General features: G+C 43.5%; 2 long non-coding RNA genes across 2 annotated transcripts in view; one reads left to right on the top strand and one right to left on the bottom strand.

The window, feature by feature from the left end:
* LOC140213759 (uncharacterized) overlaps nt 1-14,351 on the top strand; it is an 82,469-nt gene that overhangs the window by 35,548 nt on the left and 32,570 nt on the right. The window lies entirely within an intron of this gene.
* LOC126519315 (uncharacterized) lies at nt 6,419-13,650 on the bottom strand. Its single transcript, XR_011890411.1, has 3 exons — nt 13,113-13,650; nt 10,502-11,693; nt 6,419-8,534 (listed from the first exon to the last, which is right to left on the bottom strand). It is a non-coding gene; the product is annotated as an uncharacterized lncRNA (long non-coding RNA).

The following is a 14,351-nucleotide window of genomic DNA, read 5'->3' as shown; positions in this document are numbered from 1 at the left end:
TTAATCCGGTGTCCGGCACTACGGTGTGCCTCATAATCCCATTGTGGTTTTGGCACGTATAGGCCCATAATCCAATTCAAGTTTAATACTTCTGCCATGATGCAATATGCCATGTGAGGCAATTACAATGCTCAGCCCTCTCAGAGGTTATGAAATATGGTGCACAACAATGCCTCAAGCAAACACCTCTCCCTGTGTGTTCTGTGTACTACATACATATGCAGACAAACAGCAGTGATGAATGCAAGGTAATGTTTAACATCAACTCACAACTCTTGTGTTAGACTAAACGTTGAAGAAATTAAGGTTTCGCTGCCAACATCACCAGTAGTTATCGTCAATCAAAGCAACCAGCAGAGAAAGCTTCACTTATGTCGATTCCCACAGTGCATGGGATCTGCATATTTTTTGTTTCTCTTTGGTTTTTGATGATGCCATGTGGGTTGATTAGGCGTTACTTGAAAGGACCAACTGGTACACAAATGCAAGTCCTCGTTCAGCGGTGCCATGTCACTCATATCATTTTTGTTCAATTTATCGGCTCACTGCTAAGCTGGCTAAGCCTTGTCTTGGCTGTGGCGAGATTCTGAAATAGAAGTTTTATGTTCGTGTCATTTCAGTGAAGCGATGCTCCATATTTATTTTAAAATAGATAGACTCTTCAGACGCTCACATACACCTTGTTCTATTCTTGCAAATTATTTTTGGCATGAGTGCTGCCGATATCATGACTGAATGACACTTAATCTTTCTTGTGTAGCACCACCATGAGTTGAATGGCATTTGTTGCACTGAATGACATTCAAATCTAATGACATTAAAATGACCACTGTGACAAAGGTATTAAGACAGCATCCAGCCATTGCCTATTAAAACTTTCATGCAAGTGGCATTGTATACCGCAACAGCAGCAAAGCTGACAAAGGGCATTTTGAATTTAGTTTCGAGCAGCTGCTTTTGTCTACTGATGCAGCAAAGATATGCTGGCTTTGCCGAGGCTGAGAGCACGAGTGACATTGGTTAGAAACCTTCTCCAAAGAGTAGAACACCCAGTGGACATAAAGCAATAGCTAAGGCCACTCACACCTGCAATCAAGTGTTGTCTTTCGCTCCTTTCACACCCTTTCGCAGCATCGATTCATAACGGCCATGGTCACTGGACGAGGGAAGTCACCTTCAATCAACCTGCCAGTTTGAGCCCTAAAGCTATCGTGCATTTTGTGAACAGATGCTACTTAAGCGCAGTCAAGATATGCTGCGTACATTAATCGTGATGAAATAAATCTACTTCAGAAATTCCTTCGTAGAAAATGTTTACTGCATAAAAAAAAATAAGGACTGAATAAGCATGAACACACAGTACACATGGTTGCAGTAATCTTATAAGCCTCCTAGTACAAAAATTGACAAACAAAAAAGAAATTTAAAAGTGATTTTAACATTGCAGCAGCCATTTATATATCTTTTTTATACAGACAATATTAAGGCAAGTTTGAATGTATTAATAATTCATAAAAACATGCAATTTTTAGGGGGAAGTCACCCGATTTCTTAGCAAAGTACATTTGTCTTATTTCTAGCCATACAGTCCCAAACAAAAGCATATGCATTTCAATACACTGTAAATGTTTTGGGAACATCTGATGCTGGGGCTATTGCACAGTCCACTGCCACTATACAGTTATTCATGTTACTGTGTCAGCTACAGATTTGTCTCCAAGCTTCCAGGCATCTAGATAGTTTTCAATTCCATCCAGCAACCTGCCAGTCTTCAGCCAGTATAATAATGTGCCAAGTACAATGAACATGCACCAATGCAACTCCAACAACTGTGTATCGAAGTCGAATTATCAGAACATTTCGAATTATTGAAATTAGATAACATATGTGGCTTGCTCAAGTCAAACCTGCATTTCTCATTATATGAACACACAAATACACATCAGCACCATATGTCTGCTGTGACACTTTGAATTTGCTGGCTATCACCATGGTGCACTATAGTAACTTCACATTTCATTTTATTTCCTGCTGCATTCAAAGAGCAGTGGACCTCGGGAAAAAAGCCGTAGCTTGACTAGCTCCCGAGGCCCACAAGGTTCGTTGACAATGACACCATCGAGCATGTGGCACAAAGACGGGATGCAGGAACATGAAAATTGACTCCAGTAAAAAACGGAGCACTTTTGTATTACTAAACAAAAAACACCAAGAAAGACAGCAGTATAAGATATACACACAAAACAACAAATAAAATACAAAATTAAGGGTTTGAAGAACGCAACTTTAGAAGAATATATACAGGGATAACAAAACTAATTTCATTGTAGCAAATACTGGCTGTAAGGTTAGGTAAAAAGAAAAGCGATGACAAGGTTTTATATACACAAGTGTAAAAAATGGAGACAATATACAAAAGCATAACAAGATGCTCCCAACTCAGCCTGAGTTGTAAGCACACATGATCAAGATAGGATGCTTACTTACAACACAGTTTCACCACCTCTTTCCGCAAGCTACATATTTCACTTTTAACCGTGAATTCCGCAAGGATGAGCCAAACCATACAAAAAATGAGAAAAACACTTATTGAAAGAACGCTCGGAGGTCGACATTACTGCACCTGTTAATATCAAGGGACGCATCATAGAGGCAGTTCAATAATGCTGGAAGATAATATTTAAGCATCTGTTGTCCATAGTTAGTCCGTGGTGTGTTAAGAGTGTAGTGCCTTGGATTCATGGCGTAATGGGTATGCCGCCGCTAACAGTTCTAGATTAGCCAATTCTGACAGAGTTGAAACATTGCCCAGAATTTCCTGTTTGTAGTATAAGCACAGACATATATCGAAAAGACTGAATATTCACAGTATATGCTGTCTTTGAAGAGGTCTGCGGAGGGGTGATCATAAGGTTGGTTGACGGCAATTCTTAAAGCCGTAGTGTACGGAGAAGTTCCCCAAACTAGGTTACAGTAATGCAGATGCCACAAGAAAAGGGTTGTGTACAAGTGACACACCACCGCTCTTCAGCTGGAGGAAGCACCAGTACAGCAGAAACCGGAAGCAGTCCCACCATGAGTCAAGTTCCAAGAATCTTCCGTTGCGCCAGCATCTCGGCCACCGGACAGGGACCGAACAAGGGTCGAGGGTTGGCCCCGTCGAACACATATGGTGCTTGCCTGCATCTTTTGTAGAAAATAAACCCTGTCTTCTGCCACCAACCGATGAGCATTCCTTTCACAGACGGGGCTCGACCCCACATGAAAAACTGCTGACAAGGCAGGAGTTGCGAAGCGGATAAGTTTTTGAAGTTAAGGCCATGGCTATAGGAGGAATTCACTATGCCATCGAGCTTTTCTCTGGCAAAATCATGGGCATCATGGATCCAGCATCTCGACTTTTCCTTCATGGCAAATGACATCAGCAACGAAGCGAAGCAAAGAAATGGACACTTCTCCTCTGGCTTTGTGGGGCCGACAATTTCGAGACTGTGTACACACCGGTCACAGCGAAGACCCCGGAAGAAGTGAACGAATGATTTAGCCACACTTCGCCAGCTGCACATGGACCTCAGGCCCTCCGAGCTTTACAGCCCGTATGTGTTTCAAAGATGTGACCAAAGGCCGGATGAGTCGATCAGCAGCTACATTGCAGCTCTCATAAACTTGACAGCCAACTGCAACATTGGAGTGCTGCCAATGGCTGCAACATTGACGTCACCTGACAGCCAAACAAGCACTTCAGCAGCAAACCCAACCATGCTACCACAACATGTGATGCTCTGTGACAGATTTGTTTGCGGCATCCGGGACAAACATCTTCAGCAGAGACTGTTCGTGGAAAAAGTGTTGACACTTCAATGCACTCTAGACTTAGCCTCATCAGCGGAAAGTGTGTCGTGGCGAACTCAGGGGAAATTATCAGCATGTCGCAAACCAAGCAAGGAAGCGAGAATTCATCAGACCTAAATTGCCATCGATGCGATGATTCACACTGCCCTGAAACATGCAAATTCAAGACAGCCAAGTGCCGCTTCTGCTACAAGAAAGGTCACATCGAGAATGCCTGCATTTCAAAAGAAAAGAAAAACAAGTGCCAACCCACTACCTGGCAGTGAGTCCTGCTATGAGCTACAATCAGCGAGTGGATGAATACACTCCTCCAAGTTCCTCACGGACTTGAGGATGGAGGCGAAGCTGCTCCAGTTTGAGGTAGATGCAGGTGCAGCTTGCTCCCTGATAACTGACGACAAATACCACGAAATGCAGAATAAAAATGCTCTCCGGCTTTCAAGCAAGCTGCTGGACTTTCACACATGGTCAGGTGAAAAGATATGCATCCTGGGCTCTGCACAAATTCAGATCAAGTTCAAATAAAAGAACTATGTGCTGCTGTTGCTGGTTATGAAGGGTACCAAGTGCGACCTTCCAGGAAAAGCCTGGTTTTCGGCACTTTATGCATAATCATAATCAGGTGAAAGGGATCAGCTACATAGGAGAGCCATGTCGGAGATTACAGAGGTTCTCTGACGGCCTCCAGATGTATTCCAGAAAAACATCTGGAGCTACACAGCTCCCTTGGTTCACCTGGGAACCAAAAATGGCGTGACTGTGAACCTTTGCAAGTGTCCAGTTCTGCCGGCACTGCAAGGGCCAATGGAAAAGGAGCTTGATCATCTACAGCAACACGGCATCCTAAAACTAACGCAGCGTACCAAATTGGCAACCACACTTGTTCATTCAGAATGACGACAGGACACTATGTGTCTGCAGTGACTACAGGAGTATTGTTAACGCAGCAGTGAAGAAGGCATCATACCCGCTAGCAACTACGGATGAAGTGTCCACAAACCCACATGGTGAAACCCCCTTCTCAACACTGGATATATATCAAGCATATCAACAACTGAAAGTCGAACAGCAGCACTGCTCACAGTCAACACAATAAAAGGACTGTTCAAAGTGAAATGCCTCCCATTCGGAATTTCCACCGCACCAGCTACCTTTCAGCACCTGATAGAAACAATGTTGGCTGGAATTCCAGGGGCGAGTGTTTAGCTTGATGACATCATTGTTAAGGGGAAGGGTGCAAATGTGCATGCACAGCGTCTGAATCAGGTTCTGTTGAGGTGAAGTGAGAGAGGCCTTCGCCTCAAGAAAGAAAAGTGCCACTTTGGAATCGCGTCAGTTGAGTATCTGTGACATCACATTGATGCCACTGGTGTTCACACCACTGAGAAAAAGCTTGAGGATATGCTTCAAGCACCCAAACCATCTGACAAGACATTGCTAAGAACTTTTCTGGATCTTATTTCATTTTACGAATGACCACACTTTAGAGGACAGAGCAACAGCTGCTGAATTGTATAGGCTTCTAGAAAATAACACACCCTGGAAGTGAGACAGCAAGCATCAAGCCGCTTTCGAGGCATTTAAAGAGGTGATCCACACATTTACAGTACTCGTTCACTACAAGATGAAGCCCCCCCTTTTCTTTCGTGGATGCATCGCCATATGGTGTCGGCACTGTCCTCGCTCAGGAAGATTCTCTTGGCTGAGAGGCATCCATTGTATTCCACTGCGAACACGGTGACGCATTGAAAAGTACTCCCAGCTCGACAACGGTTTGGCAGCAACCTATGGCATGTCATTTTCATAAGTACATCGCTAGCCAGCACATGACCATAATAACAGGTCACCAGGCACTGACTAAAATCATAGGTGAAACAAAGCAAGTACCCTGGGTCCTTTCTGCAAGGATTATGCGATGGTGCCTGAAACCAGCAACATACCATTACAAGTTGGGGTACAGGCCTGGCTGACAGCACCAAAACACCGACGCTCTCAGCAGACTTCCAATACTGGCACAAGCTGACGAGCTTTGTTGCCCGGGAGGAGTGCTCATGTTAAATACCATGCCCAGCTTGGAGCTTTCACCACATAAACTCTTGCAACTGACCCAAGAGGACTTGGTTTTGTCCTCGGTGCTGGAGGCCACTCAAATGGTCGAGTGAATAAACTGGCAAAGGAAATGTGTTCATCATACAGGAAACTTGAGACAGAGCTTTCAGTGCAAAAGGGGATGCCTTGTTAGAGGCTCCAGGGTGGTAATTTCAACAAAGGTGAGAAATGACCTTCTTGAACTCGCGCATGAAAACCACTGTGGAATTGTGGCCCTGTAGCCATGCACATGCAGTCAATTTTGGTGGCAAGGCTTTGACACAGACATCTAAAGGCTTGCTAAAAGCTGTGCAGCTTGTCAACACTTAAGGGCACCAACTAGGGCACCGGTCTCCGAATGGGAATATGCATTAACGTCTTGGGACACAGTTCACGCAAACTTTGCTGGCCCTGTAAAAGGCTGAATGCTGTTTATTGGCGAAGCATACAGCAAATCGTTCGAAATGTGCTCTGTGGCCAACATACAGTCTGCCACATTGATTGAAGAAATCCTGAACTGTCTCGCAATATTTGGGCTCCCAAAAAGCTTGCGAGGATAATAGACCTTCCTTCATTTCAGTAGAAGTTGAGAGTTTCCTAAAGAAGAATGGGGTGACATATGCAACAAGCGCACCGTGTCACCCTCTAATGAATGGTCAAGCAGAAAGTATGGCTTTTGAAACGAAACGAGCATTCGCCAAAAACAAGGACAGAACATTCCTGTGTAGGCTGGCCCAGTTCTTGCTAAGGCAACACACCACTGTCTCCACATCAATGGGCAAACAACCGCTGCACTTATGCTCGGGCACGAGCTGTATACAGCACCCATGCATTCAGCCCCAAGCAAAAGCGAACAAAACCCATACCAACTGCATATGCAACACAGTTTCGAGAGCACTTGTTGCAGGACAAGCATTTTTCTTTCGAAACTTCGGAGGGAACCCGATCTGGACTGAGGGAGCGGTTTTGGAAAAGCTAAGGCACCATTCAGGGCACGTTAAAGGCCTTAATGGTTTAGTACAACGACAATGGGATCACATAAAGCCCAGTGTTTTGAGACACAGCACAGAAGGTTCGTCAATACAGGATAACAGCTGTACACTATCCGCAATCAGCACGCTGCTCCCACAAGCCTATATATTGGAGAAAGTACACACGGTTAAATTGTAGTAGCCTGCTACAGTTCGACAGACGACACAATTTGGAATTGATAAATACAACTACTCGACCTTAATAATGACTCTACAACTATCTTTCCAGAGTTTAAATTAATCAGTCACCTGTACCTGCAATCTTCAATCATGGAATGAACCTTCAAATTTCGATTTAGTTCTTTTCTACCTTATTAGGTAACTCAGATAAATATGAGATGTTACCAACACTTAAGAAGACACACTGCAATGTTATGTCTTCAACGCAATACAAGAAGTGGTTCTCAGTTGGAGGTGGATGACGGCACTGCAAAATGTGTGGCACATCGAATGCACTGGGTGTAGTGAGCAGCTGCTGGCAGTGAAAGTACATAGTGCCTGAAACAACATAAATGGCCAAGATATAACAGTACATGCCATCGGACATTTTGACATAGGAAGAGCAGGTTTTTCTTGGCACAGAGTACTCGGAACTGTGAATGACAATCGGGCCAACCTGGCACCTCAAATACTTGCACAGTTGTGGGAGGGTACCAAATCGTGAAATGAAAAGCCTTTTCAGATTTTCTGGAACATCATGAATTGGTCGTGCCTGCCCAAGAGCACATGTCTGAAAGCATCTCTTATATGTGTGCTCCAGCTCCTTCTTTGCAGACAAAAGAGAAGACGAAAGTTCTACTTGTGCTGAAGCAGTCCGGTAGGCCTGGTGCATGATGCACCGTTCAGCAATTTGAACAGGCACATGCTTAGCAGCTGTTACAAGCTGGAGTGCCTTACCAATGCCATCTTCAAATGGAAATGTCGAGGTACCCCAAAGAGGCCCAAACATCCGTGCTGACTTTGAAAGATGCAACAACTGATGCATGTTAAATGTCATTGCACTTTCTCCGTATAGCTTTGCAGTCTGCTGAACAAATGCTAACAGTAACTTTTCAGCAGTACAGATTTCAGCTTCTATGACAATGTCTTTCAACAAAAGAAAGACTGCTTGTGTAAGAAGTGCAAAATGCGTCACATAGGCTCGTGGAAGTATGCTGGACACACATGGCAGACAATAAAACAAAAGCCAAGAGCGCCATTCAGCCGCCTTCCAATATGCCCGGTCTGATAAGGGCCGTCCTGACCTTGAGAAAATTATAGGTGGCCTTAGTGAACGTAGTCTTGCATCTACAAGCTTCAAGTGCCTGCCTATATACCACGAGGAACCAGTACACGACAGCCACAATTCAGTTATCTGCTTGGTAACGCCTTCCAAAACACAATGCATATAGTCAGGTGGAAGCCCCCAAACAAGATCAAGGCCTTGCAACTTGACCAGAGTTGATGGTCCCTTGATACCACAGACAGGTTCCTTACGCTGTGCTGCTTCAACCATTCCTTTGAGCACACCACTGTGAGTCCTGTCAGGGGCGTTCTGGCTGTTGAAAGGGTACTTCATTGTGCCTGCAGGCAAAGCATCATTTGTACTAAGCATCAGAATGATATCTGCATTTAGAATGTTCAGTTGGACACTGCAGTGAACATATGAAAGATTTTAAAACACTTCCGAGTAAAACATTTCACAGATAGCCCTTATGCAAAATTGATGGCATCTCTCAGCAGCGCAGAAGTGGTGAAAAGTTGCAATGTTGCAATACTGCACCCACCACTAAGTGGAGGAACCTGCCTAGGACAGTACAAGACTTGTGGTTTGCATGAGTCATGCAAGATAGCTCTAACATTTCCCGGGTTCATTTTTGACTTTGACTAAAGAGGTAATGAAATAGAATTTTTGGGTGCCAGCTAGAAACAAAGGATGCAAGTATTCTTTCTTGCACATATATATCGTGAAACAAAAGCAGCCAGCATGAGCAGCACTTTATCCACAACCTATTTTGCGAGATTTTCCATCAGTATGCAGTTACTGTTAAAGTCAGATATGATTGATCCAACTACACTATGCATTTTTATGCACAGAAACGAACGCTTACCATTTTTTGCCGTTTATGATCGTGACAAGTTTCTTTGAAACAACTTACAGTTGCACAACGTCCTGAACTACACATAATTAAGGCATGAATTAACACTGTGAACGACAGTGCACTGTAATGTTTGGAGTGGCCCATGAGCATTGCCGATTAAAATTTAAATTTTGACAACACACAATCACTCCAGTGCAAAGTGGTCTTGTTAGGGCTATTTGGCATGGCTCACAATTACTGCAAGTCTTGGATGGTCCTAGGCGGGTTCTTTCAGCTTTGTGATGGGTACATTCCTACAATATGGTGTGCCAATTTTGTGTAAGGTCTATAACGCCATTGCCCTGCAGTTTCTGTTCGAAGAGAAATTTACAGGTAAGCTTCCGTGGCTTGGACCACAGCTGTGAACAGAAGCATAGCTGTGCAGGCACAAAAAAGAAGCCTGCGCACAGATTTCACAGAAGCAGATGGCAGCAAATCATGTTACTACCCATGCCACAGTGCAAGGAGTGTCAAATACTATTTAGAAAAACGTATGTCTGAATGGCAAAAAAATGCAAAAGCTATCAAAGGCCAAGAACAACGGCACTACACACCGCTGCTGTGTGTAATGCATAATGAATTTGTGCTTGCCTTTTATGCTACTGACCTTGAATGAGAAACAACACTCGCCCTATGGCAACACTAAAGTCAGTGTCTCCTTACTTTTTTTTTCTTTCCACCATACAGCAGAATTCTTTGTCAGTTTTTCAAAGATAGAAGAAAAAAAATTGCACTGAAAAGTGATGCATGTGAGCTGAACTGCCATAATTTAGTCCAAGCTTCAAATAGTTTCGCTGTTTTCTAGATTTATAAGTACAGCAGTCAGCCTAATTGGAAAAGCTTTCTGTACTTCTTTTGCAGTATCCTGCTAAGGACACCTTCTGCACAAACTTGTCATCACATGCAGGCACACCCCTTAGCTGCTGTCTGCCAACAACAAACGCGACATCATTAAGGTATTAAAATTGTCGGATTTGCAACAAAGGTTAAAAATAATTAGTGGGAAAATGACTGAAGGTTAGTGACCGCATAATTGCATTATAGAATAGTATAAAAAGTATGCAGTCAATATAAGGTACATCAGGCATAGTCAGCCAAGGCTGCTAATGCACCAAACAAAACAAAAAGCAGTATGGTACGGGGATAGCTTTGTTAATTACTACAAACCTTGCTGTGAATGTTAAATAAAGTAAGGAGATTTGACAAGAGCTATTTGGTATTCTTCAAATGTGCAGCACATGCACTAAAACAAAGATCAGATAAACATGCAACCCACAAAGCTTTCTTGACAGCCTGTTTTCAGTTGTGCACAATACATTCAAGCATACTAGTATGCATAAGCAAAGAGCACAAACTGTTTTTCTCACAGACTTGACAATAGCTGTTTGCTGTTTAAGTGAGTTCACTTACCATCTATAGTGATGCCTTGCTCCAAGCACCAGCTGCACCCAAAATACCCATTGTACTGCTTCCTGTTCAGGATAGCGGCTCTTGCTGGGGAGTCCACACAACACACAATAACGTGCACTGCTGACTCAATAGTTCTTCCAGCGTGTGACCACACCAGCTTTCCGATGCTGTTGACTTCTTCAACAAACTGCTTCATGAAGAGGTGCATAGGTGGGTGAACATGCGAATACCAGACACCTGAAATTAGCACATTTTGCCACCGAGTTAAAACTGGCAGTTCATTAACCATCACTTGGATTGGCCATATAGAGTTTTTACTAGCATCGAACACAGGCGCCCCATCAGTGTTCATGGTCAAAGTGATGTCGCTCCATGTCATGTTCTTCTGCTTTCTAACACTGCGGTAAAGAATGCCATCCGTGATGTCACAGTAGACACCCGACACATGAGCAACAGATGCAATCTTCTGCAAATTGGAAAGCAAGGTACTGCCAACCTGTTTCAATAGCACCAGAAGCTGCTGCTTAATGTTAAACATTAGGAAAAAACTTGCGGAATTCATTAAATGTTGCAGCTTCTTCTCACTGCTGCAAGAAGCACAAGTGATGGTGTCTTCATCTTTGAGATCGCTGTACTTTCCCAGATATTGATGGCAGTTCTGGCAGTATAGGTGGATCCTTAATGCTTCTTTTCTGTTCTTCCACAGCCTCCTCACAGAATATGTAGAGCATGGCACAACTTGCACCCCAAACAGAGCATTTATTAAAGTAAGAAGCCCTTGTAGTTGTGTCCATGTAAGGCCAGAAGTAACAACATATGCCAGCACAAGGAGAAGAGCCTGTGCTTTAGTTGTTGTCTGGTTTGGAAGGTACTCCTCTGAAAGCTTTGTGAAGTACATATCAAACTCATCATCTTCAAGGGCTTCATGCTCGCTTCCTTCAGCAGCATTCTCTGGTTGACTATCTGCATCATCATCATTGTTCAACTCGAAGGCAGAACTGCATTCATCCCTACTGCCTATTTCGCTTGCACATTCGTTAGTGCCTTCTACGTTGCTGACATAGGCACTTGTGCTTTCACGAGCATAACTTTCAGAAGCAAGATCAGTCTGCCCAAGATGATCTGCTTCATTCTCGTTGGAATCAATGTTAGTGAGATCCGCAGAAGGGCTGCTCAGGTTTGCCAGATTCGTCTGAAAGAGCAAACAAATAAATTTTATCTTCTGGGGACAACACTGACAAAACAAGTGTCGCATTCACAAGACACATACATCGGGCATAGTGGTAACAGTGCGATTACCTCTCCTGTGCAAAGCCAGTTCATTGATTAAAATTCAGCACAAACAAGAACCGTGTTGTTCTACATACATATTTAATTGAATTATGGGTGCGACAGTGTACGTCCCAAGGAGCAGCAAGGTGTACGGGTCTTTCCATTCGAGAATGGTTCTCTTTACAAATAGCAATGTTTCCAGAATTTTACCTCAGTTTACCAACCCTACCTCAGTTAACGAAACCCTGTGAAAATGTGCTTCCTAGGAGTTCGCCTATTCTGTCATCAGCCACCTCTGGCCAAGTCCTTTTTGCAAGCACCCTGCCTTGTATTTACAGATAGTGTTGGCACGGCATAGCAGGTCAGCTTAGGTCTAAGCACAAGGGTCAGAAGTAATTATGACAGCCAATTATGTGCCGAGAAGTAATGTCAATGTAACCAAGTATTGTGTTTTTGTAGCATCCCCCGTTGCTAAGTCACTTTGTTTCATGAGCATCACCACACCCTTCCTGCACTTTATAGCAACAAATGTGGACGTCAAGAGGAAATCCGCTAAACATGGCTGGCTATATGTAGCGAGCTATTGTTCCATGTTTAAAAGTTAAACCATCCAGATGCAATATCCATGTGTCCAAGTGTTCAACTCTGCACATAGTTTGTCGTACTCACAGTAATGCCTACCACAACAATGCTCCTTAAAGAACCAATATTTCACTGGGTTATTGAAATAGAAGTGTTGCAATGTGTCTACATGCTCAATCTCACAAAAATCCATTTCAATTCGTATAGATGCCTAATACCGCATAGAAAAAAAAAAGGAAAGAAGTTATCCTGCCAGCAGTTGCAGAAAACATTCACCACATGCACCACAGCGCATTAAAGTATGTCTCCCTCTAAGCCACTGAATTAACAAGTCAGTAAAATTGCATAATTCAATGTCAGTAATTATTGATACTGAAATTTGGAAACAATACAGTAGCTACACGATTAGGATACCTCGTGAACTTCGTTCTGAGAGAAAACTGATCGCTAAAGTTATGTGCGGCGGCAACCGTGACTCGATCGGGGCACGTTGTAACGAAACCTCCTTGGCTGTAACCGCACTCAGAAGAAACGTGCGCATCCCGATCGAGTACCAGCACGAAACAATTCTCGCTTTCCTCGCGTCGAGACCGATCGATATGCGGGGCAGCACTCAAGACAAGCGTTTTTTGGACAAATGGCTCGGGAAGGAGACCGACGTCTCTGACGCGTTATAGTTTGCCCCTCTTGCAGTAAAACTCATTACTCCTTTTTGTTAATCGTAGATTGGAATATTGAAAGTTACAACGACACGTACCTGACTTGCAGCAGTGGATGACTTGGCTCTTTTCAGCACGTACTCTCGAGTTTGCCGTGGCACTTGAACGTTCGAGTCCGGCTGCAGGTACTGCCTGTAGCGTTTCCGCTGATTTTGGGACATTGCTAAAAGTTCGAAAGCCCAAACTTTCCGCTGTGGCGAACACCGCGAGGCAGTCTAATGTGACAATGTAAGCGTAAGCAATGGCGCAACACTGAATTCACACACGATCACACGATGCACGATGTCAACTGTTAGCTTGGCTATAGCTTGGCTTCGTGTGAGTAGTCAGAATCACGTTCTGCTGGCGAAATCACGTGATGCCAAGCCAATGTCAAATTATATATTGTAAAGTACATTATGTCACTAAAAATGCAAAAAAAAAAAGTTTCAATTTATTTGCTGGCCGTAATTACAGCCAAACAACTCGTAAGCAAAAATGTTACTGCTTGAAATGCGACTCGGAACCTGCATATCGGCCGCTGTGAAAATTTGTAACTGCTTATCCTATAGAGTTTCCTACAATTTTTGTAGGAAACTGTATGGCTTCTCCATACCTGAAACGTTGGTTAAAGCTAGAAACACTAGACATGGCTAGAGTGACCTAGTGAAAGCATTGTTCAAGAAAAATGACGAACTGATTAGTTGCTTGTTTATTGTGAATCACTTTATAAATGAAGGGTTCGGAAAACCGCCTTGAAGGGTTGCGGCATACACACACACGTAAAAAAACATGGAACGCACGCATGCGTATACGAATGATTGACTGATTGAATAAATGTTTTACTGATGGGACAGCGAAAGGGTAAACGCCCTTTGTCCTTCTGTTTCTTCTTATAAGGTTGGTTATGCTAGCACAAGATTCGCTCTGACCAAGCTAGTGCAAAACGACAAAGGATCCGGAAGTGAGATTCTGAATATCGCAGCCGAGAAGATACTATATCTTAATTTTACTCGTGCTTGCTCGTGAATTATCAAGCACATGCACGTATGTCAGACAAGCAAGTGGCTAGATTAACTTTATTTTGTGCTTTGTCAACTGATCCAAGCATAATCGACGGCCCTGCATATTTTGCGCGCAGTGCTACTACATCTTGGTGTTGCAGCACATTTGTAAAAGCGGCGTGCACAGCCTACCCCTTCAGTAAACCACAGCCAATTAGCCGTCAAAACTCTGATCCGTGTTGCAGAAGCTGCAGGCGGCTATATTCTCCTCTCGACGATATATTTCATTTTTTA

This window comes from Dermacentor andersoni, chromosome 10 (assembly GCF_023375885.2).
Source record: "Dermacentor andersoni chromosome 10, qqDerAnde1_hic_scaffold, whole genome shotgun sequence".
Taxonomy (NCBI): Eukaryota; Metazoa; Arthropoda; class Arachnida; order Ixodida; family Ixodidae; genus Dermacentor; species Dermacentor andersoni.
This window is presented reverse-complemented; position numbering and strand designations above follow the sequence as displayed.